Source organism: Mus musculus, chromosome 12, assembly GCF_000001635.26.
Source record: "Mus musculus strain C57BL/6J chromosome 12, GRCm38.p6 C57BL/6J".
In the NCBI taxonomy this organism is placed as follows: domain Eukaryota; kingdom Metazoa; phylum Chordata; class Mammalia; order Rodentia; family Muridae; genus Mus; species Mus musculus.
This window is the reverse complement of record NC_000078.6, coordinates 110318327-110327422: the sequence shown is the minus strand read 5'-3', so window position 1 is coordinate 110327422 and position 9096 is coordinate 110318327. Positions and strand designations below refer to the sequence as shown.

Sequence of the window (9096 nt, the reverse complement as noted above, 5' to 3'; positions counted from 1 at the left end):
TACCTGGCTCTCCAGTGCCCTGGTTTAGTCACACGGGACTTTGGGACGGACGGGCTTGCAGTTTGTTGTTGTCCCCCAATACCAAGAGAGAGCACCACACCCACATCCCTAACCCAAGAAAATCCCCAAATTCAGTATCACAGTGTATCTTACGCCACTGCCATCAGAACTCAGAGGCCGCACAAGCACCCGGTCAACTGTGGCTGTGGCGAGCCTGATGATCCAAAAAAGGAGAGGCCTGGGTAGGAGAGGCTGGTGGGTGGGTGCTGTGCTGATGGTGGCAAAGATGCCACAGAGGGTGTCTGATCCCCCTGGAACTGGAGTTACAGATGGTTATGAGACACCATGTGCATGCTGGGAGTTGAACTCACCACCGAGCCATCTCTCCAGACTCACATGCATCCGTTTCTCTCTTGGTGGTGCACATGGTGTGATTAGCTGTTTAAAGTTCCTGCCTTGACTGTCCCAGGGTAATGGATTGTGACCCGGATCACTAAGCTGAAATGACCTCCCTTCACATCTGTATCGTCTCCTGTCAGAGCATTCTGTAGGAAACTAGACTAGGGCTGAGTTCATCTCATTGCTGATGCTGGGAGAATTCTGCTTCTTCTGGGATGGACTGAAGACCAGAGTCTCCCAAGAGTCCTCCAAGCCTTCAGCATTAGATTCCATTGCTGAGGCACCCACCCATTCTCTGCCTCTCCGGTGTGAAGATGGTCGAGTACTCAGACCTCATTACATATTCCATAAGTCCTCTATCTAGAAATACTTATTTTAAAATTGTGTGTGTGTGTGTGTGTGTGTGTGTGTGTGTGTGTGTGTGTACACATGTATGAGTGCAGGTGGCTACAGAAGGGGCATCAGATCTCTTTGAGCTGGAACAATGGGGATTTGTAAAGTGCCTGATGGGAGGGTACTGAAGTGAATGATGGACCTCTGTAAGAGTAATATGTGCTGAATCACCCCTCAGTTTCATATGTGTATGATGTATATGCCTATACATATATATAAATAAATCAGAACCTTCCATATGTATGTAGAATTAATATATAATACACAATACAATATACAATATATAGTATATCATGTATAATGATGTATGATATACAATATACTATATACTATACAATATCATATATAATATAATATAATATATATTTTTTATTAGAGTCACCCTTGTAGAAAGAAGGGGGAGAGTGGGCCGGGGCAGAGGAAGAAGGTGCCTTGCTACAGGGGCAGAACATCACATAACTTCCACACACCTGCTCTGGATGAGGGCTGTGGTCCTAGTGAAGAGGCTGGACTTTCATCTGCCTATTTGGTTGGAATGAACTCCACAAGACAGGGGTCATGGCAATCCCCATAAACTATGATTGTGACATCCTGAGGGCTTAGGTGGCTAAGCTTCCCACACCACCCACAACACTTCCTAGGTTGTCTGTGTTAGTCCCATTTTCTGTGGGTATAATAAACTACCCTGAGAGAAAGCAATGTGGGGGGCAGGAGAGAGCTTATTTCATCCCACAATTTTAGGTTACTGTCTAGCACAGTTGGAAAGTCAAGGTACGACCATAGCTAGTCACATCACATCCACAGTCAAGACCAGAGAATGAATTAAGGCATGCATACTCCTACTTAGCTCACTGTCCCTACTCTTTCAAAATAGTTGTTTATTTTTGGGTGTAGTAAACTTCAGTAAACTTTGGCTCCAACCTTCAAGTGGGCCCTGCCCTCTCCATGGTGATGAAGATGCCAGTAGACTCCACAGTATTCTTATCACCAGCATCATGCCATTTGATGTTAGTGGGATCTCGCTCCTGGAAGATGGTGATGGGCTTCCCATTGATGACAAGGTTCCTATTCTCAGCCTTGACTGTGTGGTTGGACTAGCCTTGGGTAGAATCATACTGGACCATGTAGACCATGCAGTTGACGTCAATGAAAGGGTCATTGATGGCAAAAATTTTACACTTTGCCAGGTGAGCTGCAGCCCTGGTAACCAGGGCCCAATACAGACAAATCTGTTCGTTTCAACCTTCTCTATCATATCTAAGGGACAAGGCTGTCTCTGGAATAGGGAAGACTAGAGAACATTATCTTTATTTTTAATTATGAATATATTGTTCGAGTTTGGTTTCTGTGATAAACACCATGAACAAAAGCAACTTCAAAGGGAAAGGGTTTATTTAGCTTGTATTTCCATGTCACAGTCCATCATCAGGGGAAGCCAGGATAGGAACTAAAGTGGGAAACTGGAGGCTGGAACGGGAGCAGAGGCCATGGAAGAGCATTCCTTATTGGCTAACATTTTTCTTATGGCCTGCTCAGTATCTTAGTCACTGTTCCACTGTGAAGAGACACCATGACCAAGGCCACTCTTATGAGAGAAAGCAATTAGTTGGGGCTGGCTTACAGTTCTAGAAGTTTAGTCTATTATCATCATGGCAGGGAACATGGTGGCAGGCAGGAAGATTCTAGAGAAGTATCTGAGATCTAGATCTTGATCTGAAGGTGGAGAGAGATACACTGGACCTGGTGTGAGCTTCTGAAATCTCAAAGCCCACTCCCCAGTGACACTTTTCATACAACAAGGTCATTCTCCTAATCCTTCTAATCATTTCAAACAGTTCCACTCCCTGGTCACTAAGCATTCAAACATATGAGCCTATGGAGGCCATTCTTACTCAAACCACCACACTCAGTTACCCTTCCCATAAGACCCAGGACCACCAGAGGTGGGCTGGACGTCAGTCATCAGTCAACAATCATGACAGTGCCTCCTAGACATGCCCACAGAACAATCTGACAGACGTAATTCCTGAACTGAGTTTCCTTTTACCCAGATATCTCTAGTTGTGTCAAGTTGACAAAAACTAACTATCATGATATGTGTGTGTGCTTGTGTGTGAGGGTCTTAGGGTTTTATTGCTGTGAAGAGACTCCATAACCAAGGCAACTCTTATAAAGGAAATTCTTACAAAGGAAAGAATTTAATTGGGGCTGGCTTTCAGGTTTAGTCCATTATCATCATGGCAGGAAACATAGCAGGATGCAGGCAGACATGGTGCTGGAGGAACCAGGAGTTTTACATTTTTATTCTGAAGGTAGCAGGAGACTGTGTGCCACATTGGATGTAGCTTGAACATAAGAGACCTCAAAGTGTGCCTCCACAGTGACATCCTTGCTCCAGTAAGGCCACAGTGACTCCAACAGGGCCACAATTCCCTGTGGTGCAATCCCCTATAACTAAACATTCAAACACAGGGATTTTTGGGGGCCATACCTATTCAAGCCACCACAGTGGGTATGTGCATGTGTGAGTGTAGGTGCTTGTGGAATACAGATCAAGGTATCAGATCTCTTGGAGCTGGAGTTAAAGGCGATTGTGAGCCACTCAATGTAGGTACTGAGAACCAAAAACTTAGGTTCTCTGGAAGCATGGTATGTGTTCTTACTTGCTAAGCCATCTCTCCTTAGGTGCCTTTCCCCTGCTCTTACATGGTCTAAACCCAAGCTCACAGGTGACTGAGTCTTTCCATAACAATCAGCTTAAGACAATCACCTCAAGCTGTGTTCACAGACCAACCCGATCTGGGCAGTCCTTGATTGCAACTCTTTCCAGATGACTCCACTTTGTGTCAAGCTGACAGTCAAAACCACCACAGTGATCCTTTCCAGAAGGCTCGCTATTTTTAAATAAAAGTTTTGCAAATGAGTTTTCAGTTTTTTAAATTTTATTTATATTTATTTATTATTCACTTTATACTTGAATCTCTGCCCTCCTTCCCAGTTCCCCCTCCCATATTTCCTCCCCCTTCTCCTCAGAGGGTGGAGGCCACCTCTGGGTATCCCCTGATCCTGGCATCTTAGTTCTCTGTAGGGTTAGGCACATCCTCTTCCACTGAGGGTAGACAAGGCAGCCCAGCTAGGGGAACATATTCCACACATAGGCAACAGATTGAGGAATATCCTCTGTTCCAGTTGTTCGGGACCCATGTAAATGGGAACGAAGCTGCATATCTGCCACATGTTTGGGGGCCTAGGTCCAGCCCATGTGTGATTGTTTGTATATCCTTGGTCCAAGGAGTGGCACTATTAGAAGCTGTGGTCCTTTTGGAGTAGGTGTGTTACTGTGTGTGTGGGCTACCAGACCCTCGTTCTAGCTGCCTGGAAGTCAGTAAGTAGTCTGGTAGCAGCCTTCAGATGAAGATGTAGAACTCTCAGCTCTGTCTGCACCTTGCCTGCCTGGATGCTGCCATTTTAATGGTCTGAACCTCTGAACCTGTAAACCAGTCCCAATTAGATGTCCTTTATAAGACTTGCCTTGGTTTTAGTGTCTCTTCATAGCAATATAACCTAAACTAAGACAAAAGTTGGTATTAGGGACTGGGGTATTGTTGTGATAGCCCTGACCATGCTTTTGTTTAGAAAAATGTGGATTTTGGGACTTTGGATTTGGAAAGCAGTGGAATGCTTTAAGTGGGGCTTAATGGGCTATCCTAGTAGGAATATGAAAGACTTTGTTACTGAGAGTGATTTGAATTGTGCAGACCTAGCCCAAGAGGTTTCAGTGGAGAATTTCAATATGTGGCCTGCAGACTGTTTTTGTGGTATTTTGGTGAAGAATGTGGCTGCTTTTTGCCCTTGTCTGAAGAGTCTGCCTGAGGTGAAGAGATTAGTTGCATTGACAAAGGACGTCTCAGAAACACCCATCATAGACTTTGTTTTCTGGTTAAGTCTCATGAAGAACATTTTAAACAAGCATAGCAGGCTGAGAAAGGAAAAATATAAAATATATGGTTTGAGTATTAAAGGGGCACCAGGAAGTGAAATGGAGCTGAGTCCTGTGTTCAAGGGGATAACAAATTAAGGGAGTGGAACTTTGTGGCAAGATCCTACCCAGCTAAATTTAGTTCCAGGCCTGGCAGTACACATCTTTAATCCCAGGAGGCAAAGACAAGCAGATCTCTTAGTTCAAGGCCAGCCTAGAGCACATTCTAAGTGAAGAACAATTTAAACTCAGGCTTGGTGGACCACACCTTTAATCCCAGTGCTTAGGAGACAGGCATGCAGATCTCTTGAGTTCAAAGTCAGTCTACAGAGCAAGTTCCAGGACAGCCAAGCTTAGGCAGTGAAGGAGTTGGAAAACAGAAAGTTGGTGATAATGTAATAGAACAAGGGGGCCATGTTCCAGCCCCAGCAAGTAGCAGAACATGGCAGCTTTGGCCATGTGGTTCTGGCTTTAGAATGACTAATAAAATGGACTACTGGGATGATTGATGCTGGTTAGTTGGAGCTAAGAAATTAGCAGTGATTAAGGAGAGACCAGCATCACTGAGGTGAAATCTGGCAAGTGTTTTCTGAGAGCACAAAGAAGCTGTATTCTAGAGATAGCCTCCTGCAACAGCTGTACTTGGTAATGTGTAAGATTCATGAAGATATCATGAAGAAGATATCATGAAGAACAGCTGAGGCTTGGCACTGTGAGAGGCCATGGAAGGCCAATGGTGAAGGTGAGGCCTCAGTTGCAGTTGATGGCGCAGGACTGAAGGGGTCATGCAAGTTAGTTGAGGCTTGGCACCATGATGAGAGCCTGTGAGAGGCTATTGGTGACACCTAGTTGCAGCAGAAGACCCCAGTGTATGGGAGATGCCAGTACCATGGGAAGATCACCAAGAACAGCAGCACCAGTGGAGTGTATCAATCTGAGCTTAGAGTGCTGCAGAGGGCAGAGCTGGAGAAGTGACCCAGGCCCTTAGGAGGAGCCCAGATCATGTGTGGATCCCAGGTATTGAAACAAAAAGTTGTAACATTGAAATTGCTTTGGAGACCCCAAGATTTTTGAGATGCTAGAGCCATGGGCTATCTGCCATGGAAAGCTGCTAACAGGGAGTGGAAGCAGCCCAGGAGAAAGCAGTTTGTTGCAGTCAACAAAGCTGAAAAAGGAGTTGGAGATCTGAAGACTACTTTGATATCAGCCATGGAGATGCAGAGTTTGGAGTTTGCCCAGCTGGTTTCTTCTCCCTTTGGGATTACAGTGATTGGATGACTCTCAGAAGAGACTTTGAACTTCAGACTTTTAACATTGTTGAGACTGTTATAGACAATGGGGACTTTGGAAGTTGGACTAAATGTATTTTGTATTTTGCTATATTTATGAATGCTCCCCATAGACTCATATGTTTGAAGAAGCTTATGGGGGCCAGGGAGTGGAATGTGATGGTTTTTATATGCTCAGCCCAGGGAGGTGTCACTATTAGAAGGTGTGGGCCTGTTGGAGTAGGTGTGTCACTGTGGCTATGGGCTATAGCACCCTCACCCTAGCTGCCTGGGAGTCAGTATTCTGCTAGCAGCCTTCAGATGAAGATGGAAAACTCTCAGCTTCTCCTGTACCATGCCTGTTTGGATGCTGCCATGCTCCCACCTTGATGATAATGGACTGAACCTCTGAACCTGTGAGCCAGGCCCAATTAAATGTTGTCCTTTATAAGATTTGCCTTGGTCTTTGTGTCTCTTCAGAGCAGTATAACCCAAACGAAAACACCATGTATACTCTTTGGTTTGGTGTTCAGTCTCTGAGAGCCCCCAAGGGTCCAGGTTAATTGACTCTGTTGGTCATCCTGTGGGCTTCCTATCCCATTCAGGGCCCTCAATCCTCCATCTCCCAACAACTCTTCTATAAGAGTCTCTAAGCTCTATCTACTGTTTGGCTGTTGAACTCTGCATCCATCTGAGTCAGTTGCTGAATGCAGCCTCTCAGAGGACAGCCATGCTAGGCTCCTGTCTACAAGCATAACAGAGTATCATTAATAGTGTCAGGGATTAGTGCTTGCCCATGGGATGGTCAAGTTGGGTTGGTTATTGCTTGGTCATTCCCTTAGTCCCTGTTCCATTCCCTGTCCCTGCATTTCTTGTAGACAGGATACATTTTAGGCGGAAAGTTTTGTGCATAGGTTGATGTCCCTATTGCTCCACTGGGGTTCCTGACTGTCTACAGGAGGTGGCCTCTTCATGTTCCATATCTCCACTGCTATGAGTCTCAGCTAAGATCACCCCCATTGACTCTTGGGATCCTATCCCAGGTCTCTGGCACATCCTCAAGATGTCCCACTGTAGGCTTAGATTTTTCTTTAAACCACCTTTATTTAGGGTTCTTGAATGCTTCAACTTCTTCTAGAGGCTGGGAGAAAGGTTAATAGGAAAAGGGGTTTGTGGATCTGTTTAGAAGTAGTTCTTTAGATGTTGTGCCCGGCCCCTGACCCCGCTGCCCCTGCCCGTGCACGGCCGCAAGACCCGCCATGACCCGCCTGCCAAGTCCAAGGTCGGACGCGTGCAGATGCCTCCCGCCGTGGACCCTGCGGAACTCTTCATGTTGACCGAGCACTACCGACAGTACCGGGAGACCGAGCACTACCGACAGTACCGGGAGACCGTGCAAACTCTCAGGCTAGAGTTCACGTTGGAGGTGCGAAGGAAATTGCACGAGGCCCGAGCCGGGGTTCTGGCTGAGCGCAAGGCGCAGCAGGCCATCACGGAGCACCGGGAGCTGATGGCCTAGAACCGGGATGAGAACCGGCGAATGCAGGAGCTACGGATAGCGAGGTTGCAGCTGGAAGCACAGGCCCAGGAGGTGCAGAAGGCGGAGGCCCAGGCCCAGAGGGCCCAGGAGGAGCAGGCTTGGGTGCAACTGAAAGAGCAAGAAGTGCTCAAGCTGCAGGAGGAGGCAAAAAACATCACTCAGGAGAACCTGGAGGCACGGATAGAAAAAGCGTTGGACTCTCCGAAGAGTTACAACTGGGCCACCACCAAAGAAGGGCAGGTGGTCAGGAACTGAGCACAGAGGCTTCTGGGGGCCCAAATAAGCACAGTGCTTGCCTAGGGTCTCTGTACTGGGATAGGAATTGGTACATCCCAAGAGGATGGCTCAGCCGTTTCCAGAGCAACCTCAGTCACTCCAGGCTCGGGCTCGGCACTCACCACCTGACTGGGAACTCCAGACATCCCTGTTCTGCACCACAGACAAACTCAGGGCAACATTAAACTCTGGGACGTTCCTATCGCACAGAGGATCGGATTGGACTGTGTCCCCTCTAGAAGCCAAGCTTGCCTTGTAAGTCTCTTGGAGTCGTGTGAGCCAAATGTTTCCTGCTTTTATAAATAAAGTATTGGAGCTCCCCCCCCCCCCCCAAAAGAAGTAGTTCTTTAGAGTGGTCCCACTCTTCATTGTCAGGATACCAGCAGTCCAGTCCAATAGCAAACACCAAATATAAATCAGTAGCAGCAGATCAATCCAGCAGAAACCTCAAGGCTCTGCTGATACCAGTTAGTGGAAGCATTAAGAATTAGCTGGAATACCACGAGAAGTGCTCGGGCACACTTCTCTCTACGAAGCGAAGACCAGCAAAGACCAGGGAGGAAGCGAGGTCAGCGGCCCCGTTTCATAGCCAGCAAAGACCAGCAAAGCTTTGCACAGCATCACAATACAACCTCTCACTGTTTATGGGGTTCCTTTTACACTCTTTGCAAACACAATGCGCTCTCTCAAGCATCCATTCCAGCAAAGCATCACATGCCCTCTCATGTTTCTGCTTCAGCAAAAACATCTCACCAGTGTCCAGAAAAAACATCATGTGACACAGCTGAGTTTCCAAAGAAACCAGAAATTCCACTTCACCACTAGCCGCAGACTTCCATTCATTCTCACGACCATCTGTCCATCTCTCCAGTCTCTCCCCACACACGATCCTGAAAAGCCCCCCCCACTCCCCTCCCATTCAGTTCCCTCCCTCCATCTGTCTCCTATGACTATTTTATTCCCTCTTCTAAATGAGATTCAAGCTTCTTCACTTGGGCCTTCCTTTTTGTGTAGTTTCTTTGGGTCTGTGGAGTAGAGTGTGGCTATCCTGTATTTTATGGCTAAAATCCACTTATAAGTGGGTACATGACATATGTGTCTTTTTGGGTCTGGGTTACCTCACTGTGGGTGATATTTTCAAGCTATACCATTTAACCTGAAAAATTCATTATGTCTTGGTTTTTAATAGCTGAGTAGTATTCCATTGTGTAGATGTACTATGTTTTCTTTATCCATTCTTC

At 46.5% G+C, this 9096-nt stretch overlaps 1 pseudogene; it reads left to right on the top strand.

Annotated features, from left to right (window-relative positions):
- The first annotated feature begins 1787 nt into the window (after positions 1–1787).
- Positions 1788–7957, top strand: Gm9063 (annotated as a pseudogene).
- Positions 7958–9096: the final 1139 nt, after the last annotated feature.